Raw genomic sequence first — 13,749 nt, forward strand, 5'->3', positions numbered from 1 at the left:
GGTCAGATCAGAGTCCACCAGGTGCTGATGCAACGGCTGATTTTGACAATTATTAAGGATCTGCTCCCTCATAATTAAGTTGTACAATCCTGTGAAATCATACAACTTACTGCCAAGTAACCAGCCCTCCAGAGCCTTAGTAGCACAATCAACAAAGTCAATCCAGTCCTGAGTCTGAGCCATTTGGATATTTCTGAACTTTATCCTCTATTGTTCAGTAGCTAGGCCAAACCCTTCAATCAGAGCACTCTTCAGGACTATATAATCATCATCATCCTATTCTCTTACAGTGAGGAGCTTGTCTCTACCTTTGTCTGCAAAGGAGAGCCACAAGATAGCTGCCCACTGCTTCTTGGGGAACTTCCGAAGTTTAAAGGCCATTTCCAGTGCAGTTATCCATTTGTGGATGTCATCCCCACTCTGGTAGGGAGGGACACTTTTGTCTAAATTCCTATGGTCATGAGATCTCTTTCTACCACTAGGGAAGTTGCTGCCACCATGGGACTCTAGTCCCATCTTTTTTCTAGCTCTCTCAAGCTCTAGGTATTCCCTTTCTAAGAGTGCCTGCTGTCTTCTAATTCTCAGCTGGGCTTCCTCAAACTTCATCTGTCTTTCTCTCTTCTTCTTGGAGGATTCTCTCCTATGAGAAGAGACAGAGGTCCCTATAGATGTGTCAAAATCGATAGATTCCTGTGAAGGAGATTGTGGCCTTCTAGACAACACCCCCAACTCTTCCTGGGGGGACACGGATAGGGCCTCATTGACCTTCCTCCACATATCCAGAAGGAGATGCATTTCCCAGGTCAAGGTCATTGTCACCTTCCTGGCCAGCATCAGAGTCCTTGTCCTGGTCATCCTCGACCCTGAGCCTTCCCTCATCTGCTGCCCCATCCCCACTGCCTAACTCTTAAAGCCCAGAAGCCTTTCTAAAATCAGTAATCTGGCAGTGGTACCTCTACACAATGCTCTCAATTCTCAAAATGGAAATGTGTCATACTTGGATGCCTGTACTAGACTGACATCTGGCAGGGACCCGCTGGTTCCTGGCCTTGCAGACATTACTAGTGTGGTATGGTGTATGCACCTATCCTACTCTAGTTTGGCCTACTAAACACTCTTGAGTTGTAGAAAGGGTGTGCTAAGCCCTTGACACACAACTCTAAATTCAGTAGAACTTACTGTAGTTTAAGCTTGTATTATATGTACCTCAGGTACCTTCAGTGGTTTTCAGTTAGTCAATCACTTTAGATTATCTGGTAAAACAAAGGCAAACTTGAATCCCAACCGCTGCACACCAATGTGAGAAGTTGGCCTGGCATATGCTGTCCACTAGTTATAGTGGGCACCCTGTACCAGTCCAAACAACCCCTTAGAGGTGATAGGTTAAAGACAACGTTTATTGAAAGCTTTCCTAGTGGTAGCTATGGAGAGCAGCCTTCAGGCTAAGTCTTGAAGGAATGTAAAGCAGTTTGATGTATCAGTCTATAATCTCTTGAATGACCAAATGAAAGGAGAACCACACTAAGTATATATATAAAATATATGTATTTATTCTAAACACACCCTAGTAGTCTTTTTATGAGGCTAGAGGTCAAAACAATTAAGTTACACTTAATATCACACAGTAAATTAGCACAATATACGTTGAGCCCTAGGGACGTACCAAACCATATATTAAGAAAGTGAAATAAGAACCATGACTTGACTAGACACAAGGCCTAGAGCCAATAGAATCATTGGGACCACATGGAACCACCCAAGGTAGTGACACAGGAGACCCACAGGGGACGCGTGCAGTGTGAGAACACATCCACGAATCACCATTAGCTTCTATTGGGAAAGTCAGGATGGAAATTTAAAGATTAGGGACACTTAGGAGAGGACTTTGAGGAAACCCCACGGGAGCACCGGAGTACTCGAGTTACCTTATGCAGGGAAGCCGGGTGCATAGGTGCCTTTTGGTGTCAGGAATTGTGAGAAGTTGGCCTGCTATGTAATGTCCACTATTCTAGGTTCTTACAGCTCCCCTTGTCACACATTTTTGGGAAAAATCACATGCTGACACAGACCTGAGATGGATGGTCATCGAAAAACCCACACTACCCATCAGAGGGGGTAACATGACTACCCTTCTGAATAGAGCGGAATGCAAATGGATTTCACGAGTGGACTCTGTCAATCATGGTCTTAACACTTTTGATGACTGGAATAACACCATTACTGTCTAAAATGTGTCCTCTAACCACTTAGGAATCCTGGGATACATAACCCCAGCTTTCAGACCACATTGCTCTAGTAGACCACATAGTCTCAGCATGCCAGTTTCCCACTACTTGTCCAATTGAGCCATTCGGCTCCACTAGCTCTAATTGTTATATTATCCTACAATGTGTTCATACTGAGCCACCTTTAGATCTCTATGTAATTAATCCCCCGGTTTTAAACCACACTGCCCTTCTGCCTACTATTGTAACCCATGATTGTACAGGCATTTTTCTTGTATCTGTGCCCGCTGTGTACCGGTAAGAGTGGGTAGAACATGCATACTATGGACTTTATATAATTACTGTGTTCCCCTCTCTATAACACGGTATGGTTATGCCCTGTGATGGGAGGAACGTTTTTCATCCTAACCTTCCTTGTTTGTCGACTTTACTGTACAGGCAGTTTTGTTCGTAATTGTATACGTTTAATTTGTGACCGTAAAATTGTCATTAATGTATTCATCTCCTAAAACATTGGATGCCGTAGCCCGATTATACCAACAACAGCAGCTGTATGCTATCTTATGCCTGTTGCCCTCCTTTCTCACTGACCCGGCTTCCTCGCATTCTGCTATGACCAGTGTTGAACCGTTTCCATGGTTCTTTCCTCGGCGCTGCTGATTAACACACACGCCCTGGTTCCCACCATTACTCTTCCTGTTTGTCTACGTTGCCACCGCAACCGACATACACACTCCCTGCCCCGCCCCCGTTCCGTGCGCGCGCAGTGCCAACTCCCCCACCCCCCTTCGGTTTCCATTATCCTAGTCGTTGCCATCGAGCCGCGCTGAGCTCCTGCATTCATTGCGAGCACCAGCCCTTCGCGATAGTCTTCATCGCCCCTTCGTCCGGATTTATTCAGGTACGCTCAAGACACGCACTTCTTGTGCGAACCCGTCTTGCTCTGCCAGCTACTTGCACCCTGTCATCACCTGACCCCCACTTTGCCTTCCTCCCTTACAGACGCCGGCTGCTCCCGCTGAACCAAGCCCTTCTAATTGCCGATCAGGTAATCACTGGCTATCACACGGGACGATGGTACTTCTAACGTCCGACACCCCTCTCCAGTGCTTAATTAAATTGAATTAAATTTCTCTTCTCTACAGCCGTGGACCCACTACGGAACACCCGTATCACTTCCACCCGTGCGACTCCGCCTTGGGTGGCCATGTAAGTATCCCAGCCAAATGTGCCCTCTTGCCACTGTGCCTTGCGCATCTCTTGCCCTCCCTGCTACTGTGCCATTGCTTTGCCAGTCGTCTCAAGAATTGGTGGTCATGAAGTTCTCGCGCGCCCCTTCCCACTGCGCTTCCAACCCTAGCGCCCTCATTAACTGCTGTCGTTGCCCTAGGTCCGGACCTATTGCGTCCTAAGTTGAACCCTCTGGATATCTCAAGCCATTTGTCTCCTGACTTGGCTACTACCACTAATTTGCGCTCCTCCCGGCGTTTCATGCAAACTCAGTCGCGCCCCCTTCCACCTTTCTACTTCGCGCTCACCTCCCTGCCACCCCTCTTACCAGCCCTTCTCTCCCCCCACAGCACTGTTTCCATCGACAACCCAGTCCTGATGACGATCCCGACTGACGGGGATCGAAACGCCGTCGACCACACAGCTTAAATTCTATGGCGCCTATTATATTTTGTACTCCTGAAAAAAATTTCCTATTCATGTTTTAAGTGATTACAACTTGATCCTTGGAGCCACTACTTTTTTATAATTTCACAAATTGTCACTACGCGCCGACCACGCTGTTTCACCCCAGCACTTGCACTATCACTATCACCCACTGTATATATCTGTGTATATATCACTTTTCACCAAGTGCTACCGGGTTGTCACACGATTTGATCTGTACAGTGCTGTTTAACTGTATTACTATGCAATAGACCCGCCTTGCTCGTAAAGTGGTGAATAATACCCTTTTCCAAAAAACTGCAGAGACTCCTTTCTGTTCATTTATGTAATGCATATTGCATACACTTTTGAAACTGTCTTTTAATTGATACCTGTTGGGAATTGTTCTAATCTACACTATTCTAGTGGGCACCCTGTGTCAGTTCAAACAACCCTTATGGTGATGGTTGTAAAGTCAACTGTATAGACCAGCTTCTAGTGGTAGCATGGACAAAGCAGTCTTAGGCTTAACTCAAGAGGGCATGTAAAGCCAGCTGTTTTACCATATGTAACCCCTTTAATACCAAATGAAAGGACACCACACTGGTTATATATAAAATATATATGTATTTATTTCTAAAACAACCCCTCTGAACTCTTTATGAGATCAGAGGACAAAGCACATAGCAAGATACTTAATTATCATACAATAAGTTAAACAATATACAGTAGAGCCCTAGGGGCACGTAAACCATATACTAAAATAGTGGTATAAGAACCACGTCATGAACAAAGGCTAGGCCTAGGGCCTAGGGAATCGCTGGGGCTATGCTGTATTACCAAAGGATAGGGAGCAGGAGGCCCACGGGCGGCATGTGCAGTTTCTTTACTCACACGCGAGTTACCATGGAGTTTGAATGGGAACAAAATAATTGGAAACTACTTCTTTTAGGTCACTTCCGGATGGACTAGGAGAAAGCTACTGAAAACTAGAACACTAGGATAGTCAATACCCACGGGAGCACCGAAGTACTCGCGTTACCTCATCCACAGGAAGCGGGTGCATAGGTGTCAAAGTGTGTCGGGTTTCGTCGCTGAATCCTATGGAGCCTTGAAGAAAGATGCTGCAGGCGACCAGGAGAGAAGGGTCCGGTTGGATCCAAGGGCGGATCGAGGATGAAGAGTACCTGAAAGCAGAGGGGACAGAGTCTGGGTCACTAGCCAGTGACCAGGAAGGGAACCAGGAAGGAACCAGGCGATGTTGGGAGCAATCAGGTGATGTTGTGAAGCTTGTCTCTACAGCCACGTGGACCAGGAGGTGTGGACCATGACCAGGAGCTGGGCACAGACTGTCCCACAAAGGATCTCGCGGTCGGCGGTGTCGGCTTCTGGATTGGAGTAAACAAGCCTTGGCAAAGGCAACCCACGCAGAAATGGAAGATGGCTTCTGGATCAGACCAGCAAGGTCTGATGGGCTTCTCCTTTTCAGGGAAGCAGGGACCAGTCTGGAGCAACCAGACCAGTGGTGTAGATTCAAAGGATCATCATCACAGAGGCCACTACCCAACAGGCAAGTGACCGGACAAACACGTCGAGCAGAAAAATGCAGAAGGGCCCCACGCAGCACTTGTGGAGTGTGGAGAGCTGATCTTCGGTGCAGATGGTGCTCGGGGATGGGGCTTCTCAATCCCCAATGCACAACTTCGAGGGCGCCTCAGTAGTTGCACGGAAAGCAATTCGTAGGCTTTCCAAGATGGCCTGTCCCACATCTCTCATTGCCTCCACAGGTCTCCGCTTTTCTGTGGCTGTGGATCGGACCCAAGGAAGTCTGGAAGTCTGGGTTTTGTCAGGCTCTGTGCTCGAGCTCCAGCGGGAGCGTCGACAAAGCAAACCATTGATCGCTTGATGGTGCCTGCTTACACAGGGTGGTCACTCCTTGACCACAAGGTAGATTCTTCAGGCTTCTATCTTCAGGTAGAACTTCGAAGGTCCAGAGTTTTGTTTAAAGTTTCAGTCAGTATAAATCTAAAGTCTCTAGACTCAGCTCCTACCTATATACCAAATTTACGGGCTGGATTACCTGCTAGGTCCCTCCTATGAGTGGGACCAGGGAAGGGGGTGGTTACACCCCTTTCCCTTTGTCTTGTCTCATGCCATATCTGGGTCTGGAGTGCCCCAGCAACTGGTTTCAACCGGACTATGCATGGGACACCTTGTGTGCCCCAGGCAGTGGCTCATTTCATTCAGCCCTCCCTACCCCAATACACTATGGCCTGTCTGGGGTGGTGCTAGCACCTCCCCAGACAAGAAACCTATTGTCCAAGCCTCCCTCACTGGAAAGACTCCCAGCAGCAGGAGGTCAGACTTGTGTCTGTGGCAGCAGCATCCATTTTGTGATGCTGAGGCTCTGGTTAACTTTAACCGGGATTAGTAGGAACAACATGTCTTCTCCCTCTAGAAGGGTGGAATGCTACCCCCGTCGCCAGAACTGGCGAGGGGGTAGTATTCCAAAGCGTATGACACCTTACACGACATGTTTTGATAAAGGCAAACTACAGTTAGCATTTAACCGCGAGGTTCATAATGCACTTAAGAGTATATGGTATGGCTATATCCTAGAACAGCTATAAGGACATGGTTCCGGAAGCTGCAGACAGGCTCAGCTCATGCTAGAGCCTCATCTCAAATAAAACCAAGCACTCTGCCTCCAGGATTGTTAAGGCCTGCCATAGGAGTGACTTATAGGTATATATGTGTCTAGATATAAGGTTAGATCTAGGAATACTATATCAAAGCAAGGGGTGATTACACGACCTTGCCCCAGCTGAGTGATCAGCCAGTTGTGTCAGTTTGGATGGCCAGCCAGGGGTGGCAAAAGATATGCTGTGCCTCTGGTAGGCCTTGGGTGCACCTATGCCCTGGGTAACTATGGTACACTGTACAGGGACTCATAAGAGTGACCCATTTCCCAATTGGTGATGTACCTAAAGTACATGATATGAATTTATAGAGAGAACAGCTGGGCTGTGGGTCTGATTAGCAGGCCCACAACCACATCAAAGTTGAAAACCAGTGAAGCAAAATGCAAAAAGTGGGGTGACCATAGGAAAGCAGACCCTACTCTCCTACATAACCCCCCCCCACACGCAGGGACATTAGACTAACCTTGACCAGTTGTGTCTTCATGTTCTAAGTGGAAGTACCTGGAGAGACCATCTGCATTGCCATGGTCAGTCCCTGGCCTGTGCTCCACTGTAAAGTCCATCCCCTGTAGTGAAATGGATCACCTGAGCAGTTTGGGATTTTCACCCTTCATCTGATTTAGCCACAAGAGGGGCTTATGGTCGGTCTGAATCTTGAAGTGAGTGCCAAACAAGTATGGTCTCAACTTCTTCAGGGCCCAAACCACAGCAAAGGCCTCCCTCTTAATGGCTGACCAACGTTTATCTCTAGGGGTCAGCCTTCTGCTAATAAAAGCAATGGGCTGGTCTTGACCATCTACATTAGGTTGTGAAAGTACAGCTCCAACCCCCAACTCAGAAGCATCTGTCTGGACAATAAACTCTTTGGAGTAGTCAGGACTCTTCAGGATAGGTGCAAAGCACATGGCCTTCTTCAGGTCATCAAATGCCTTTTGACAGCTAACTGTCTAGTGAACTTTCTTGAGCATTTTCTTTGAAGTCAAGTCTTTAAGTGGTGTCACAATGGACCTATAATTATTAACAAACTTTCTGTAGTACTCAGACAGGCCCAAGAAAGCTCTGACCTGTGTATGGGTGGTTGGAGGAGCCCAGTCCTTGATGGTCTGGATCTTACTCTCCAGTGGTTGAACCTGACCCCCACCTACAAGGTGGCCCAGGTACACAGCCTTACTCTGCCCAATCTGGCACTTTGTGGCCTTGATAGTTAGGCCTGCCGTTTGCAGGGCCTCTAAAACCTTTTTCAGGTGGATCAGGTGATCCACCCAGGTGGAGCTGAAGACAGCAATATCATCTAGAAAAGCTGCACAAAAGTCATCCAACCCAGTGAGGACTTAGTTCACCAACCTTTGGAAAGTGGCAGGTGCATTCTTCAAGCCAAAGGGCATCACCACAAATTGGTAATGAACTCCTGGGGTTGAGAAAGGAGTTTTGGCCTTGGCATCCTCAGCTAACCTGATCTGCCAATAGCCTGCTGTCAAATCAAATGTGCTCAAAAACTTGGCAGAAGCCAATCTGTCAATGAGCTCATCTGCTCTTGGAATTGGGTGAGCATCTGTCCTAGTGACAGCATTGAGACCTCTGTAGTCCACACAGAACCTCATCTCTCTCTTACCATCTTGGGTGTGAGGTTTTGGCACAAGGACTACTGGGCTTGCCCATGGGCTCTCTGATGGCTCAATTACACCCAGCTCCAAAAAATGTTGTACCTCAGTCTATATACAGTCCCTGACATGGTCAGGTTGCCTGTAGATCTTGCTCTTCACAGGCAGACTGTCACCAGTGTCCACCTCGCGGGTGCACCAGTTAGTCTGACTAGGTGTCAAGGAAAACATATGTCTGAAGGACTGTAGAACGTGTCTGCAGTCCTTTTGCTGCTGGCCAGTGAGGCTGCCAGCTAAGGCTACACCATCAACTGAACAATCATCAGGGTTCTGAGTCAGCAGGTCTGGGAGAGGGTCACTCTCTTCCTCCTGCCCCTCATCTGTAGCAATGAGCAAGCCCATGTCTGCCCTGTAAACATATGCTTTGAGTCTGTTGACATGGAGCACCCTGTGGGGGCTCCTGGGAGTTCCAAGGTCCACCAGGTAGGTGACCTCTCCCTTTTTCCCAACAATTGTGTGGGGTCCAGACCATTTGTCTTGGAGTGCTGCTGGGGGCACTGACTCCAGCACCCACACCTTCTGTCCTGGCTGGTACTCAGTCAGCACAACCTTTTGGTCATGCCAAGCTTTTTGAAGTTCCTGGCTTGCCTCAAGGTTTTTAGAAGCCTTCTTCATATACTCAGCCATCCTGGAGCGGAGACCAAGTACATAGTCCACTATGTCTTGTTTATGCTTTTTGAGAGGTAACTCCCATTCTTCCTTCACCAGACATAGGGGTCCCCTTACAGGATGCCCAAACAAAAGTTCAAAAAGGCTGTAGCCAACCCCCTTTTGTGGGACCTCTCTGTAAGCAAACAGAAGGCAGGGTAGAAGGATGTCCCATCTTCGCCTAAGCTTTTCAGGTAAACCGTTAATCATACCCTTTAGGGTCTTGTTAAATCTTTCAACAAGCCCATTGCACTGTGGATGGTAGGGTGTAGTGAATTTGTAATTTACACCACACTCCTTCCACATTGCAGTCAAGTACCCAGACATGAAGTTTGCACATCTATCTGAGACAACCTCCTTTGGAAAGCCCACTCTTGAGAAAACTCCCAGGAGGGCTCTTACCACAACAGGTGCTGTTGTGGTCCTTAGGGGAATAGCTTCTGGTTACCTGGTGGCATGATCCACTACCACCAGTATAAATCTGTGCCCAGAGGCTGTTTGGGGATCCATTGGTCCAACAATGTCAATCCCTACTCTTGCAAAGGGTACTCCCACCACAGGTAGTGGTATAAGGGGGACCTTTGTTGTGCTACCTGATTTGCCACTGGCTTGGCAGGTCACACAGGAGCGACAAAACTCCTTGGTATCTTCTGAAATATGGGGCCAGTGAAAGTGAGGGACAAGCCTGTCCCAAGTCTTGTTCTGGCCTAGATGTCCTGCTAAGGGTATATCATGGGCTAAGGTAAGAAGGAAACCCCTAAATGCCTGAGGTATGACCACCCTCCTGGAAGCACCAGGCTTGGGGTCTCTAGCCTCAGAATAAAGGAGTCCTTCATCCCAGTAAACTTTATGGGTACCCGTAGCATTCCCTGCAGCCTCAGAAGCAGCTTGCTGTCTGAGGGGTTCAAGATAGGGGCAGTCTAACTGTGCCTGCCTCAAGTCTGCCCTTGAAGGTCCCCCGTCCCAAGAAACTCAACCTGGTCAGGTTCAAGTTCTTCTAGGACAGTTCCTTCAGGGGTCTCAAAATCAGCTTCCTGAGAAGGCTGATCTTCACTTGCAGGCAGGGGGGAAGGCACTGCCTTAACCCTACTGCTCTTTCTCTTGGATGGTACTTGGTCCATAGTTTTAGGATCCACGTCCTGTTCAGTTTGGCACTTTTTGGACTGTGACCTGGTCACAACAAGGACATGAGCTGATATGCCTAACATCTCTGCATCAGTCCTATACTCCACTTCTGAGCATACTGAGGATTCAAGATAATTGCCCAACAGACATTCAACTGGGAGGTCTGCACTTATCACTACTCTTTTGAGGCCAGTTACCCCTCCCCAGGAGAAGTTAACAACTGCCACACTATGGGTAGTAGTGACATTGCTTGCATTGGTCACCAGGTAATTATCACCCAGTATAATCTGACTAGGGTCCACAAAGTTAGGTGTCTCCATGGTGACACTGGCACATGTGTCCCTGTAGGCTTGAGCCACTTTATCATTTATCAAAGGTGTTTGTCTGTACTTACCCAGAGTACTGGGACTTACAGTAGAGGACATAGCTATGTCCCCATCACAGACAATAACAGCCTGAGTGGGAATCCTGACTAGGCCAGAATCCACCTCAGTACCCATGGTTAACCCCACTATAGCCTTGGGTTGGGAACTACCACTGTTAACTGTACTAGGGGGTGCAGATACCTTAGGGGCTACAGTGGTAGGGGCTGTACCTTTCTTGGTGCACTCACTGAACCAGTGATAGGCAGTTTTAAAATAATTACACCAAGGTTTCTTTGGACCTTCTTTCTTCGTCTTCTTGGAAGTTTGGGACCCCCCCTCATTAGAAGTTTGGGGGCCTGATGAAGACTTCTGGTCTTTTGGTTTCTGATCCCCAACTTTTTGGTCTGCCTTTTTCTGATCACCACCTTGGACCTGGTTTTTCTGCTTAACCCTGGTTCTGACCCATTTGTCTGCCTTCTTTCCCAATTCTTGGGGAGAGGTCAGATCTGAGTCAATCAAGTGTTGGTGCAACAACTGGTTCTGACAATTGTTAAGTATTTGCTCTCCCATGATCAAATCATATAATCCTGTATAGTCCTTAACTTTACTTCCCAGCAACTAGCCCTCCAGAGCCTTAGTGGCACAATCAACAAAATCCGCCAGTCCTGAGTCTGTGTCTTCTAGGTATCTCTGAACATTAACCTGTACTGTTCAGTGGTTAGGCCAAGCCCATCAATCAGAGCACTCTTCAGGACAGTGTAATTGTTAGCATCATCATCACTAACTGTGAGGAGCTTGTCTTTTCCTTTTTCTGAAAAAGAGAGCCATGAGATTGCTGCCCACTGACTTTGGGGTACCTGCTGTACTTTGCAGGCCCTCTCCAAAGCAGTTATCCACTTGTGGATGTCATCTCCAACTTTGTAGGGGGGCACAATCTTACTCAGGTTTCTACTATAATAGGACCTGTCTTCACCCTTAGGGATATTGCTGCCAACAGTGGACTCTAGTCCACTTAACTTTTGCTCTCTTGCAAGAGCAAGTTTCTCTTTAGCTAGGGCAAGTTCTTCTCTCTCAATTCTGAGATTGACTTCCCTCATCCTAGCCTGGTGTTCTCTTCTCTGAGGAGAAGGCATTCCCCTCTGAGAAGAGCCCCTTGAAGCATTGGAGTGGAGAGATTCACCTGAGTGAGATCTATCCCTCCTATACCTCTGATTGAGTCCACTTGTAGGCCTGAATGGGGCGGCCCCATTCTCATCCCCAAATAGGCTTAGGTTAGCATGGCTAAGTCTCCTAACTTGGGCCTGGCTCTCTACCTCTTCCTCAGAATCTTCCTCAACCTCATCCTCATCATCTTCTATGACTGCAGGATCAGTGGCATCGTCTGTAGAGGGTAGGACCTCATCTGCATTACCTGTAGGGCCTGTGCTAGAGGCCTTAAGCACGTCAGATTCTTCTAGGAGTTCTATCATGTGCTGAAGGGTAGGGTTAGAACCCTGTTTCAAATTCCTTGTGGTACACAAGTGTCTCAGCTCTCTGAAGTTGAGTTTATCAAATTTGGAAGGTGCCCTTGGAGGGTCACCTCCCACAGGTAGAGACACACTAGGCTCACCTGTGGCAGACATGATCTAGTGAGGTGTGGTGTGTGCACCTACCTACACTAAGGGGCAGATTTACAAGCCCCAAGCGCCACTTTTGCGTCACTTTTCCCATGTTAAAAGTGACGCAAAAGTGGCGCAAGTGGCTTGTAAATCTGCCCCTAAGTGTTTCCTACTAAACCTCTCTAGGAGTTGTAGTCAGGGTGTGCTAGGCCCTTTAGTCTACAACAACTAAGTTCAGTAGAACTTAAGTATTGTAAGCCTTGTTATATGTACCTATGGTACCTAATGTGATCTTTCAAATGATATTGCAAAGATTACAATTGGTATTACAACAGCAAGCTCTTATCCCAACCGCTGCACACCAATGTGAGAAGTTGGCCTGATATGTGATGTCCACTATTCTAGTGGGTACCCTGTGTCAGTCCAAACAACCCTTATGGTGATGGTTGTAAAGTCAACCTTATAGACCAGCTATCCTAGTGGTAGCATGGACAAAGCAGTCTTAGGCTAAACTCAAGAGGGCATGTAAGCCAGCTGTTTTACCATATGTAACCCCTTTAATACCAAATGAAAGGACACCACATAGGTTATATATAAAATATATATGTATTTATTTCTAAAACAACCCCTCTGAACTCTTTATGAGGTCAGAGGACAAAGCACATAACAAGATTCTTAATTATCATACAAAAAGTTGCACAATATGCAGCAGAGCCCTAGGGGCATGTAAAACCATATACTAAAATAGTGGTATAAGAACCACGTCACAAACAAAGGATAGGCCTAGGGCCTAGGGAATCGCTGGGGCTACGCTGTACTACCAAAGGATAGGGGGCAGGAGGCCCACGGGAGGCGTGTGCAGTGTCTTTACACACACGCGAGTTACTATAGAGTTAGAATGGGAACGAAAGAATTGGAAACTAGTTCTTTTAGGTCACTTCCGGATGGACTAGGGGAAAGCTACTGAAAACTAGAACACTAGGATAGTCAATACCAACAGGACCACCGAAGTACTCGCGTTACCTCACCCAGAGGAAGTGTGTGCATAGGTGTCAAAGTGTGTCGGGTTTCGTCACTGAATCCTATGGAGCCTTGAAGAAAGATGCTGCAGGCGACCAGGAGAGAAGTGTCCGGTGGTATCCGAGGGCGGATCGAGGATGAAGAGTACCTAGTTGTGAAGTTTGTCTCGGCAGCCACGTGGACCAGGAGGTGTCGACGATGACCAGGAGCTAAGCACGGACTGTTCCACACAGGATCTCGCTATCGGCTTCTGGATTGGAGTCACCAAGCCTTGGCGGATCGAGGATGAAGAGTACCTGAAAGCAGAGGGGACAGAGTCTGGGTCACTAGCCAGTGACCAGGAAGGGAACCAGGAAGGAACCAGGCGATGTTGGGAGCAATCAGGTGATGTCGTGAAGCTTGTCTCTGCAGCCACGTGGACCAGGAGGTGTCGACGACAACCAGGAGCTGGGCACGGACTGTCCCACAAAGGATCTCGCTGTCGGCGGTGTCGGCTTCTGAATAGGAGTCAACAAGCCTTGACAAAGGCAACCCAAGCAGGAATGGAAGATGGCTTCTGGATCAGACCAGCAAGGTCTGATGGGCTTCTCCTTTTCAGGGATGCAGGGGCCAGTCTGGAGCAACCAGAGCAGTGATGTAAATTCAAAGGATCATCATCACAGAGGCCACTAGCCAACGGGCAAGTGACCGGACAGACGCGTTGAGCAGAAAAATGCATAAGGGCCCCACGCGGCACTCGTGGAGTGTGG

This window comes from Lissotriton helveticus, chromosome 3_1 (assembly GCF_964261635.1).
Source record: "Lissotriton helveticus chromosome 3_1, aLisHel1.1, whole genome shotgun sequence".
NCBI lineage: Eukaryota > Metazoa > Chordata > Amphibia > Caudata > Salamandridae > Lissotriton > Lissotriton helveticus.